Genomic DNA, 14244 nt, shown 5'->3' with positions numbered 1-14244 from the left:
ATAACCAAAAAACTAGATTTGAACTCGTCACTACGGACGAGTTAGGTTATCCGCAGCGCAAAAGCCACGTGCACGTCATACGTTGGAATATTGCGCGCAGAAAAACGATTATGCCATTGAAAAAAATGTTAGTGCGCCCTCTATTTTGCGTCACGTCTGAGTATATACGGTATAGACTATATTCTGTATACGTACTACATACAGTGCAGAATAGGTGAAAATAAGGGACCCAAGTTATTGACGCTTTTGGACATGATGACGTCATCACAATTTAAAAAATGGTAGATTATGCGAAAGATAATTGATTGGCATAGACAATATAAAAAAATGGGGGGAAATGGAATTCGGATAAGTGGAGATGCGCTCTATTAATTGTGATGAGCTATGACGAAAGAGACAAAAATCCTATATTTTATATTTGAGTGGCCATACGATGACGTCACTATGTCTTGTTAGCCATATCGATGCATGATTCGATATCTACAAATCATCAACTTCCAGAATGTGTAATTTAAAAGAAGTTCACCTCGTAGTTTACAATCTATGACTGTTTTAAAAAAGGCATAATTTTGACAAATTTTTCAACTTTTTCTTCAAAAACGCGCGCAAATTGTTGAATTCTACGTGCTCGTATGACGTGATTTTAAGTCAAAATTGATTGAAAATTGGTAAATTTACTAGAAAAGGCTGAAAAAACAAAAATCAAGCAAAAAAAAGATGTTTTTGCACTACGTGCGCACGCGCGCGTAAAAAAAACTGCGCACGCGTGGGAATTTTTGAAATGCTCAAAATGCCCTGAAACGCGTAGAAAATTGATTAGAAATGGATATTTCGCAATTTGAAATTTTAAACGCGCGTGCGCGCGTAACTTTATGTCAAACATGCCATTTTTAATCCATAGAAAGTTTGCCCTTGATATGACTTAAATGTTCACCAAGTGTCATTACAAAATGACTTTTGGTTTTTAGTCTATGTTAAATACGCAAAATTCATAAAATCGCGCGTAGCTTACGCTGCGCGACTCTAAAGAAAAAAAACGAGCTGTCCTGCACTTCTACAGATAGAGGTAAATCTTCTGACAAAGTTATACGATGTAATGTTGATCAGAATTTGAGATACACGTGACACAAAATTTTGGGAAAGAAAGAAGAATAACATAGACTAGATTTGAACTCGTCACTACGGACGAGTTAGGTTATCCGCAGCGCAAAAGCCACGTGCACGTCATACGTTGGAATATTGCGCGCAGAAAAACGATTAAGCCATTGAAAAAAATGTTAGTGCGCCCTCTATTTTGCGTCACGTCTGAGTATATACGGTATACACTATATACTGTATACGTACTACATACAGTGCAGAATAGGTGAAAAGAAGTGACCAAAGTTATTGACGCTTGTGAACATGATGACGACATAACAATTTTAAAAATGGTAAATCATGCGAAAGATAATTGATTGACCTAGACAAAATAAAAAAATTGAGGGAAATGGAATACGGATAAGTGGAGATGCGCTCTATTAAATGTGACGAGCTATGACGAAAGAGACAAAAATCCTATATTTCATATTCGAGTGGCCAAACGATGACGTCACAATGTCCGGTTAGCCATATCGATGCATGATTCGATATCTACAACTCATTATCTTCCAGAATGTGTAATTTAAAAAAAGTTCTCTTCGTAGTTTACAATCTATAACTGTTTTAAAAAAGGCATAATTTTGACGAATTTTTGAACTTTTTCTTCAAAAACGCGCGCAAATTGTTCAATTCTACGTGCTCGTATGACGTGATTTTAAGTCAAAATTGATTGAAAATTGGTAAATTTACTAGAAAAGGCTGAAAAAACAAAAATCAAGCAAAAAAAAGATGTTTTTGCGCTACGTGCGCACGCGCGCGTAAAAAATATGCGCACGCGTGGGAATTTTTGAAATGCTCAAAATGACCTGAAACGCGTAGAAATTTGATTAGAAATGGATTTTTCGCATTTTAAAATTTTAAACGCGCGTGCGCGCGTAACTTTATGTCAAACATGCCATTTTTAATCCATAGAAAGTTTGCCCTTGATATGACTTAAATGTTCACCAAGTGTCATTACAAAATGACTTTTGCTTTTTAGTCTATGTTAAATACGCAAAATTCATAAAATTGCGCGTAGCTTACGCTGCGCGACTCTAAAGTAAAAAAACGAGCTGTCCTGCACTTCTACACATAGAGGTAAATCTTCTGACAATGTTATACGATGTAATGTTGATCAGAATTTGAGATACACGTGACACAAAATTTTGGGAAAGAAAGAAGAATAACATAGACTAGACATGTAACTCGTCACTTTGACGAGTTTGGTTATCCGCCGCGCCGCGCAAGTGGTGCAACATTAACATTAAGGGGATAGGTTGAGGACAAAAGGAAGTGTTCACGTTGGCATTATGACCTGAACTGAAGAATATGATATGTTGTTATTGCTGAATTTTATTATTTAAATTCATATATAGTATACACAGTATAATCTGTATCTATATCACATACAGTGACATACATAGAATAGGTGAAGTTACGGGACCCGCTATTTATTGCAATTTTTAACATGTTTACGGTTTTAAAATGAAACGCGAAGGTAGCAATTCCGAAAGGAAATTATCTCAGCAACAACGTATTAGCGTGTAGAAGAAATTTGAATACGTGAAATATTGATGCGCGCTCTTTTAAATGTAATGAATTATGACGCAAAAGATGAAAATACGACCTTTTTTATTTAACTGGCCATATGATGACGTCACAACATCCGATTGGCAAAATTTTTACATAATTTCGTATCTACAATCCAATAGCTTCCAGACAAAGTTTTAATCGTGATTATCACATTTTATTCTTACGAGCTATAACAGATTAAAATTTACTGTAAAGATGAAATTAATGCCACACGTGATTTAAATTTTTAGGCACGATGACGTCAAAAAAATTAAAGTATTTTTAACTCATGCGAAAGATACTTGATTGACCTAGACAATATCAAAATCGGGGTGAAAATGGAAAACGGATAAGTGGAGATGCGCTCTATTCAATGTGATGAGCTATGACGAAAGATACAAAAATCCTAAATTTTATATTCGCGTGGCCATACAATGACGTCATAATGTCCGGTTACCCATATTAATACCTGATCCGATATCTACAACTCATCTACTTCCAGAATATGTCATCCACAAAAATATGACCGTCTAGTTTAGAAATTACGACTGTTTAAAAAAAGGCATATTTTAAACGAATTTTTTAACCTTTTCATAAAAAACGCGCGCAAATTGTCCAATTCGACGTGCTCGTATGACGTATCTTTAAGTCGAAATTGTTTAAAATTTGGTAAAATTACTAGAAAAGGCTGAAAAAACATAAATCACGCGAAAAAAATACGTTTTCAATGCTACGTGCGCACAGTACACGTAAAAATGTGCACACGCGTGGGAATTTTTGACATGCTCAAAACGACATGAAACGCGTAGAAAGTTGATTAGAAATTAATTTTGCGCATTTTGAAATTTTAAATGCGCGTGCGCGCGTAACTTTGTGTAAAACACGCAATTTTTTTTCAACAGACAGTTAGCGCATGATATAAATTAAACTTTTGCAAAGTTTCATTTTAAAATGTTGTTTGGTTTTCGACATATGTTAAATACGAGAAAATCGTTAAATCACGCGTACGTCGTGTTGCGCAATTGTAAACGTCATGAAAAGCTTCGCTTGACGACGTTACGTGAATGCAGTGCAGAATAGGTGAAAAGAAGTGACCAAAGTTATTGACGCTTGTGAACATGATGACGACATAACAATTTTAAAAATGGTAAATCATGCGAAAGATAATTGATTGACCTAGACAAAATAAAAAAATTGAGGGAAATGGAATACGGATAAGTGGAGATGCGCTCTATTAAATGTGACGAGCTATGACGAAAGAGACAAAAATCCTATATTTCATATTCGAGTGGCCAAACGATGACGTCACAATGTCCGGTTAGCCATATCGATGCATGATTCGATATCTACAACTCATTATCTTCCAGAATGTGTAATTTAAAAAAAGTTCTCTTCGTAGTTTACAATCTATAACTGTTTTAAAAAAGGCATAATTTTGACGAATTTTTGAACTTTTTCTTCAAAAACGCGCGCAAATTGTTCAATTCTACGTGCTCGTATGACGTGATTTTAAGTCAAAATTGATTGAAAATTGGTAAATTTACTAGAAAAGGCTGAAAAAACAAAAATCAAGCAAAAAAAAGATGTTTTTGCGCTACGTGCGCACGCGCGCGTAAAAAATATGCGCACGCGTGGGAATTTTTGAAATGCTCAAAATGACCTGAAACGCGTAGAAATTTGATTAGAAATGGATTTTTCGCATTTTAAAATTTTAAACGCGCGTGCGCGCGTAACTTTATGTCAAACATGCCATTTTTAATCCATAGAAAGTTTGCCCTTGATATGACTTAAATGTTCACCAAGTGTCATTACAAAATGACTTTTGCTTTTTAGTCTATGTTAAATACGCAAAATTCATAAAATTGCGCGTAGCTTACGCTGCGCGACTCTAAAGTAAAAAAACGAGCTGTCCTGCACTTCTACACATAGAGGTAAATCTTCTGACAATGTTATACGATGTAATGTTGATCAGAATTTGAGATACACGTGACACAAAATTTTGGGAAAGAAAGAAGAATAACATAGACTAGACATGTAACTCGTCACTTTGACGAGTTTGGTTATCCGCCGCGCCGCGCAAGTGGTGCAACATTAACATTAAGGGGATAGGTTGAGGACAAAAGGAAGTGTTCACGTTGGCATTATGACCTGAACTGAAGAATATGATATGTTGTTATTGCTGAATTTTATTATTTAAATTCATATATAGTATACACAGTATAATCTGTATCTATATCACATACAGTGACATACATAGAATAGGTGAAGTTACGGGACCCGCTATTTATTGCAATTTTTAACATGTTTACGGTTTTAAAATGAAACGCGAAGGTAGCAATTCCGAAAGGAAATTATCTCAGCAACAACGTATTAGCGTGTAGAAGAAATTTGAATACGTGAAATATTGATGCGCGCTCTTTTAAATGTAATGAATTATGACGCAAAAGATGAAAATACGACCTTTTTTATTTAACTGGCCATATGATGACGTCACAACATCCGATTGGCAAAATTTTTACATAATTTCGTATCTACAATCCAATAGCTTCCAGACAAAGTTTTAATCGTGATTATCACATTTTATTCTTACGAGCTATAACAGATTAAAATTTACTGTAAAGATGAAATTAATGCCACACGTGATTTAAATTTTTAGGCACGATGACGTCAAAAAAATTAAAGTATTTTTAACTCATGCGAAAGATACTTGATTGACCTAGACAATATCAAAATCGGGGTGAAAATGGAAAACGGATAAGTGGAGATGCGCTCTATTCAATGTGATGAGCTATGACGAAAGATACAAAAATCCTAAATTTTATATTCGCGTGGCCATACAATGACGTCATAATGTCCGGTTACCCATATTAATACCTGATCCGATATCTACAACTCATCTACTTCCAGAATATGTCATCCACAAAAATATGACCGTCTAGTTTAGAAATTACGACTGTTTAAAAAAAGGCATATTTTAAACGAATTTTTTAACCTTTTCATAAAAAACGCGCGCAAATTGTCCAATTCGACGTGCTCGTATGACGTATCTTTAAGTCGAAATTGTTTAAAATTTGGTAAAATTACTAGAAAAGGCTGAAAAAACATAAATCACGCGAAAAAAATACGTTTTCAATGCTACGTGCGCACAGTACACGTAAAAATGTGCACACGCGTGGGAATTTTTGACATGCTCAAAACGACATGAAACGCGTAGAAAGTTGATTAGAAATTAATTTTGCGCATTTTGAAATTTTAAATGCGCGTGCGCGCGTAACTTTGTGTAAAACACGCAATTTTTTTTCAACAGACAGTTAGCGCATGATATAAATTAAACTTTTGCAAAGTTTCATTTTAAAATGTTGTTTGGTTTTCGACATATGTTAAATACGAGAAAATCGTTAAATCACGCGTACGTCGTGTTGCGCAATTGTAAACGTCATGAAAAGCTTCGCTTGACGACGTTACGTGAATGTCAAAATGTTAACATAGTTAACAAAATGTTATGTTTGCAAGTTTTAGAGAAAAGCGTTACACAAAAATCATACAGAAAGAAAGAAGATGAAAAAAAAGATGATTTCGTACAATCACAAGAGGTTATCCTGCAACTTCGTTGCGGATAACCAAAAAAAAAACTAGATTTGAACTCGTCACTTCGGACGAGTTAGGTTATCCGCAGCGCAAAGGCCACGGCACCAAAGGCCACGGCACATCATACATTAGAATATTGCGCAAAGAAAAACGATTATGCCATTGAAACAATTTCAGTGTGCTCTCTATTTTGTGTCCCGTCTAAGTATATACAGTATACACTATACCCTGTATACGTACTACATACAGTGCAGAATAGGTGAAAATAAGTGACCAAAGTTATTAACGCTTTTGAACATGATGACGTCATCACAATTTTAAAAATGGTAAATCATGCGAAAGATAATCGATTGACCTAGACAATAATAAAAAAATTGAGGGAATTGGAAAACGAATAATGGAGATGCGCTCTATTAAAGGTGACGAGCTATGACGAAAGAGACAAAAATCCTATATTACATATTCGAGTGGCCATACAATGACGTCACAATGTCCGGTTAGCCATATCGATGCATGATTCGATATCTACAACTCATCAACTTCCAGAATATGTAATTTAAAAAAAGTTCACCACGTAGTTTACAATCTATAACTGTTTTAAAAAAGGCAAAATTTTGACAAATTTTTGAACTTTTTCATTAAAAACGCGCGCAAATTGTTCAATTCTACGTGCTCGTATGACGTGATTTTAAGTCTAAATTGATTGAAAATTGGTAAATTTACTAGAAAAGGCTGAAAAAACAAAAATCAAGCAAAAAAAAAGATGTTTTTGCGCTACGTGCACACGCGCGCGTAAAAAAATTGCGCACGACTGGGAATTTTTGAAATGCTCAAAATGACCTGAAACGCGTAGAAAGTTGATTAGAAATTGATTTTACGCATTTTGAAATTTTAAACGCGCGTGCGCGCGTAACTTTTTGTAAAACATGCCATTTTTAATCCATACAAAGTTTGCAGTTGACATGACTTAAATTTTCACTAAGTTTCAAAAACAAAATGACTTCTAGTTTTTAATCTATGATCAATCATTGAAATTCATAAAATCGCACGTAACTTACGCTGCGCGACTCTAAAGTCAAAAAACGAAACGTCCTGCACATCTACAGCTACGTGTCAATCTTATGACAAAGTTACACAATCTTATGTTCACCAGAATTAGAGATACGCTGCGAACAAAATTCCGGGAAAGAAAGAAGAATAAGATAGAACTAGATTTGAACTCGTCACTACGGACGAGTTAGGTTATCCGCAGCACAAACGCCACGCGCACGTCATACGTTAGAATATTGCGCGCAGAAAAACGATTATGCCATCCATTGAAAAAATGTTAATGCGCTCTCTACTTTTATGGTGAAAGTGTGGTGAATTGTGTCTGGGCCTACAGCATTTATGTTACTTTTGGCGACGATTGCGTGCCATATTAGTAAAGAACAACGTGGTTACACCTCCATGTTGGATTTGTAATATTATAGCCTAGTATTGCTCCCGATATTGCTTTGCAATTTTATATTGTTAAAACGAACATATAGCCTATATTAAAAAAGTTTAAACACAATTGTTTTAAATATAATAGTTAGAAATAGGTAAGATATATTTTGATTAATTTGGATTGTTGATTTGTAATATTTAATTGTTTTTGTGTTTGCCATCAAAATGAAATGGCCTAACTAGGCTGCTAGGCTAGGCCTAGCCGTGTCCCGGATTACCTCTTTAGGAAGGCCTAGACCTAGCCTAGGTTTAGTTGTACAGTACTGTAGTAGAGGCATAATGACGCTAGCCTAGTTCCATTTTGCATCTGGCTTATAACTAGGCTATATATTAATTCCTAATTTGTTAACAAACTTTATCTTGAATACCATGCCTTAAAATTAAACACCGGTATAATATAGCCTACTCTACTTAGCATTGTTAGTAAGCTGAGTCTGCTTTGCGAAGTTCTCTTCTATGCCTACTAGCCTATAGGCCTCCTAGGTAGGGGCTAGGCCTAGTTTTTAGTTGTATAAGTTCCTAAAGAGTTGGAAGAGATACATGTACAGTAATAACATTATTGTTTCTACAGTACTTCATAATCTCTAGAATATCGTAAATAGTGAACATAAAATAAATAATTTGTAGAGATGATTTATGGTCTCATGATTGGGAGTGCAGTGTTGCCTGTTATTTTGTAGGCATTTACTATTATGAAACATTTACATAATTCAGATTTTATTGTTTGTGATCAAACTATTAAATGAAATTACCATTGAGACATCATGTGGGCACCAATTAGCTGGCCCATAACCAAAGTCATTTTAAGGAAATTTCCTAATTTTTCAGACATTGATTAAGAAGCTTGTTGATTTGGAAAAAGTGTTAATGTTGTTTATTGCCATTATCAATGTTTTTCCTTGTATTTTTTAGATTGTAATTGTTTTTTATTAACAGAAGATTTACAGTTTCAGCTACAGCTGTGAGTATTAGTAGGGCAATTCCACAATTTTTTTGGGGATTTTGAAAATTTTCAACTTTTAGCAGTCTTAACATGTTTGATATCAAACTAAAGCTAATGTTATATACTTTCAGGATATTTAAGTGGTAAAAAAAAAAAGAGATATATACAGACATATTTCCATTTAAAATAATGATATTTAGAAACTTAAAAAATAAAACAATATGAGGTTTACTTAAATCCTATAACAGACAACTAAATCCTAATTTATACATGTCATTTCTTTTTAGAATTAAAGAACTAAATATATTGTTTGAGATTTTGTTTAAAAAAATTGAATTAATCAACATAGAAATATTAAGGAGGGGCCAACATAATTATTAATAAGTTTGCCGGGTTGTTACCAAAAAACATTTTTTTAATTTAAGAACCATGTACCTTCTTGACAATTATAATATTTTCCAAACTATTAAAAATTATAGCTTTACATACACTCATAAGGTTACTTTTTTTTTAAACCTTATTTTTACATTTTTATATGATATTAAAAAGTGTCTGGTTGTTACCGAGTTGGTCACAGACTGACATGTCAGTCTGTGACCAGTGTTATTACAGTAAGCTAAACCAACATTTTTACAGTAAAATTTATTTCAATATCAGGGCTGAAAATTAACCTTTAAACCATAGTGGCCAGCAGGGCCAGTTGAAGTTGAAGGATGGTCGCCCTTATTAAAAATGGCTGGCCCTTATTAATTTTTTGTACATTTTTTTTTTGCCCAAGGGGGGGGGAATTTATCCCCACCCCTCCCAATTATATCATTTATTACTTTTGATAATTAAATTACTCTCCCCAAAATTCCTCCCTCCCCCACTCCCCTCCCACACCCACATTCACACACAATATTTTCCGTGGGGATCGTCATTGAAAAAAATCAATCCAATTTTTTGTATGGCCTGGGTAGGCCTAGATTGGGTTTCAGGAGCCTGCCTGGAGAATCCTGACCAACATGTCTTTAGCCTAGGCCTAGCTTTTCTAGCCTAGCTTGTTGGCCTAGAAATCAGACAAAAAACTACCTGTATTTCATAAATTATACAATTCTAACATGCAATAGCCATTAAAATATTGATAATAAGTTACAAAGTATTATTTTAAAATAATTAAGAAAGATATTTAATCGTGTTTACATGTGTCACACATGCACGCACAATTTGGGGAGAGAGCTACCTTCTAGAAGATGATGACGTCACACGTCAGCACGTGTTTTGAGGAGGATTTGAGTGACCAAAATTGGTTGGAACTTTTGAAGAAATAATCCATCGATGACATAGCAACTAAGCTTTTTAAATAATAAACATTATATTTAGGCCTCCTATTAATGTTTCCTTTTAAAATTAAATATATTTTATAAACTCGTTCCATAAAAACATGCAGTAAGCATAAAAGGAACAATTATTGGTTGCTGTAAAGGAGGTATTTCTATGACACCGTACTGGATGCACTATTATGAGGCGATGAAGTAAACTCGTCCTTGAATGCAGGCAGGGGAATCCCCTTGTTTGGTACCTAACCTCGCACTGTGAGATGGAGCGCGATTAATTGCTCTCCTTGAAGGTTGTTGATCGCGCTTGCGATCCTTAAAAACGAGGGACTGCTTGTAGCTTATAACTTAGCTTATATATTATTAGCCTAGGCCTAGATTAGTTATAAAAGGTAGGTGGATGCAGATTCTGTAAGTCGCCAGACGGGTCGACCATCACACAATTAATACTCGCCCTTAGCAAATAAAGGTCGCCATTGGCGACCGGGCGACCGTTAATTTTCAGCCCTGCAATATGCTTTAAAATCAATAATCAAAATATATAGTATATAGTTTTAAAAAATTGAATTAATCAACATAGAAATATTAGATAGGGGCCAACATTTATTAATGATTTTGTCGGGTTGTTACCGAAAAACAACATTTATTTTTAAATTTAAGAACCATGCACCTTCTTGACAATTATAATATTGTCCAAACTATTAAAAATTATAGTTTTACATATACTCATGAAAAAATGTTAATGTTGTTTATTGCCATTATCAATGTTTTGCCTTGTTTTTTTTAGATTGTAGAAAATATACAGTTTTAGCTACAGCTGTGAGTATTAGTAGATTATCTGTTAAACAGAGAAAACATATTTTCCTTACTTTGTGAACTGTTGCCTGCCCTAATCAGCCGTTTCATACCCAAAGTCATTTTGAGGAAATTTGTTAATTTTTCAGACATTGATTAAGAAGCGTGTTGATTTGGAAAAAGTGTTAATGTTATTTATTACCATTATCAATGTTTTTCCTTGTTTTTTTTAGATTGTAGAAAATATAGAGTTTCAGCTACAGCTGTGAGTATCAGTAGATTATCTGTTAAACGGAGAAAACATATTTTCCTTACTTTGTGAACTGTTGCCTGCCCTAATCAGCCGTCTCATACCCAAAGTCATTTTGAGGAAATTTCTTAATTTTTCAGACATTGATTAAGAAGCTTGTTGATTTGGAAAAAGTGTTAATGTTGTTTATTACCATTATCAATGTTTTTCCTTGTTTTTTTTTAGATTGTAGAAAATATACAGTTTGAGCTACAGCTGTGAGTATTAGTAGATTATCTGTTAAACGGAGAAAACATATTTTCCTTACTTTGTGAACTGTTGCCTGTTATTTTGTAGACATTTTGTATTATGAAACATTTACATAATTCAGATTTTATTGTTTGTGATCAAACAATTAAATGAAATTACCATTGAGAAAACATGTAGGCCGCAATCAGCCGGCCCATACCCAAAGTCATTTTGAGGAAATTTCTTAATTTTTCAGACATTGATTAAGAAGCATGTTGATTTGGAAAAAGTGTTTATGTTGTTTATTGCCATTATTAATGTTTTTACTTGTATTTTTTAGATTGTAGAAAATATAGGCCTACAGTTTCAGCTACAGCTGTGAGTATTAGTAGATTATCTGTTAAATGGAGAAAACATATTTTCCTTACTTTGTGAACTGTTGCCTGTTATTTTGTAGGCTTTTTCTATTATGAAACATTTACATAATTCAGGTTTTATTGTTTGTGATTAAAATATTAAATGAAATTAACATTGAGACAACACCCAAATACCCAGTCATTTTGAGGAAATTTCTTAATTTTTTAGACATTGATTAAGAAGCATGTTGATTTGGAAAAAGTGTTTATGTTGTTTATTGCCATTATTAATGTTTTTACTTGTATTTTTTAGATTGTAGAATATATAGGCCTACAGTGTCAGCTACAGCTGTGAGTATTAGTAGATTATCTGTTAAACGGAGAAAACATATTTTCCTTACTTTGTGAACTGTTGCCTGTTATTTTGTAGGCTTTTTCTATTATGAAACATTTACATAATTCAGATTTTATTGTTTGTGATTAAAATATTAAATGAAATTAACATTGAGACAACACCCAAATACCCAGTCATTTTGAGGAAATTTCTTAATTTTTCAGACATTGATTAAGAAGCATGTTGATTTGGAAAAAGTGTTTATGTTGTTTATTACCATCATTAATGTTTTTCCTTGTTTTTTTTTAGATTGAAGAAAATATTCAGTTTCAGCTACAGCTGTGAGTATTAGTAGATTATCTGTTAAACGGAGAAAACATATTTTCCTTACTTTGTGAACTGTTGCCTGTTATTCTGTAGGCATTTTCTATTATGAAACATTTACATAATTCAGATTTTATTGTTTGTGAATATTAAATGAAGTTAGCATTGAGACTACATGTAGGCCCTAATCAGCCGTCTCATACCCAAAGTCATTTTGAGGAAATTTCTTAATTTTTCAGACATTGATTAAGAAGCAATTACACCCCTTGATACAGTTAATATCAAGATGTGATAAAACAAATACATTACAAATTGTTAAAAATGCAAAATAAAGTTTACATCATTTAAAATCGGTAAAATCTACTACAGCTACCATGAAATGTGTTATACACTATTTTGTGTATTATGAGTGTGCTGCCAATTAATCATTATTAATTTTACATGATACCTATGACAGGGCTTTATTAAAAAAAATACATTAGTTTTTGTAGTTTATTTTAACCTATAAAAAAAATTGGGTTATGTAAAAGATACCAACTAGAATCATATAGTTTGGACTACATTATTTTCAAGTTATGACTCACAACATAGTATGTTTCTTTGATCTATCATTTCTAACTACTAATGAGTTTAATTAAGCGATTAAATCGCACAAAGATTGTGAAGTGAATGATTATATCATGCGTATTACAATTATGCTGCTTGAGCATGCTTACTAATACTATGCAAGAATTTTCTCTTATAAGTCATGGGGTAGAAAAAATATATAACATTATTAATAATTTATCTTTCTCTTTTATTGCAGAGTTTTGAAGAATTAATCCGCTGGGTCTCAGAAGAGACCCGGATCTCCGAAAGAGATCCTGCTCTCCGAAAGAGAGTACCAACGAGGATTAACCGATTATAAGTATTCCATATCAGCAACAACGAAAGCAAATTTAAAGCAAAATCTCCACTGGATGAATTATTTTAAGCAAAATCTCCACTGGATGAATAAAACGAAATCTCAAATCTTTTTATAGACAGCAGTCTATTATCTATCTATCTATCTAAATCTATCTATCTTTCTATTATCTATAGAAACTTTATCAAGGCTTTTGCAGAACCAAAAAAGTTAGGCGTAGTGAATATAAACATTAGTTGTCTCGAAACACAATTTGGAAAGATAAATATAAGTTTAGCAGGAAAAAAAACATATTTGTATAAAGTAATTACGAAGTAGAATACATCAATTGTATAGAATTTGAAAACAATTTCTGGATTTGATTAACCATACATAATGGATACACTATTAATAACCTTTATTATTGGTATGTTGTTTTTAATGTTCTTCTTAATGTTATGGTGCTTTTTTAAGAATAATAAAGAAAATACAAATAAAGAGTACAATAATGTCAATACAGCTGGTAATGTTGATAGTGGTATTATAGATACAACAGAATTTGAAACAGTCATTGATGAAATCTTGGACCTACTTGACCAATGTTGCTTATCTAAGAATGTCAAAGACATGAGCACTATAAAACTGGAAAATGATGATACATGTAATGTCGATTGTGAAGTTATCAAAGATACAACGGAATTTAAAGAAATAATTGATGATATCATAAACATATTATCTTATGGTACAGAGGTCGCTTCAGAGTTTGATGATACATGCGATTTGTGTAGTATTGAAGTGAAAGCAGACGACAATTGCATAACATGTGACTGTTGTAGTCAATATTTTCATGTGAAATGTGTAAGAGATGTTTTTGAAGACAAACTATGTGATTCCAGAGTAATTTGGGTTTGTTCAATGTGTGGGTATAGTAATTTTGTTGATAACATATTGGGTGAAATAGGTATTCCCTGTCATTTCAATAGATATACGATTCTAGAACCTGATGAATCTGTCACTGCAGACTTAACGAAAAATAAGGAAAAATGTAATA

The 14244-nt window shown here is 33.2% G+C and overlaps 1 long non-coding RNA gene across 1 annotated transcript; it reads left to right on the top strand.

Moving 5' to 3' along the window:
* Positions 1-7462: 7462 nt before the first annotated feature.
* LOC140045021 (uncharacterized) lies at positions 7463-13938 on the top strand. The gene is made up of 8 exons (XR_011844520.1): positions 7463-7859; positions 8677-8725; positions 10811-10842; positions 11052-11083; positions 11637-11674; positions 11966-12003; positions 12296-12327; positions 13116-13938. It is a non-coding gene; the product is annotated as an uncharacterized lncRNA (long non-coding RNA).
* Positions 13939-14244: the final 306 nt, after the last annotated feature.

This window comes from Antedon mediterranea, chromosome 3 (assembly GCF_964355755.1).
Source record: "Antedon mediterranea chromosome 3, ecAntMedi1.1, whole genome shotgun sequence".
In the NCBI taxonomy this organism is placed as follows: Eukaryota; Metazoa; Echinodermata; class Crinoidea; order Comatulida; family Antedonidae; genus Antedon; species Antedon mediterranea.
The sequence above is the reverse complement of the archived record's forward strand: the minus strand, read 5'-3'. Positions and strand labels throughout refer to the sequence as shown.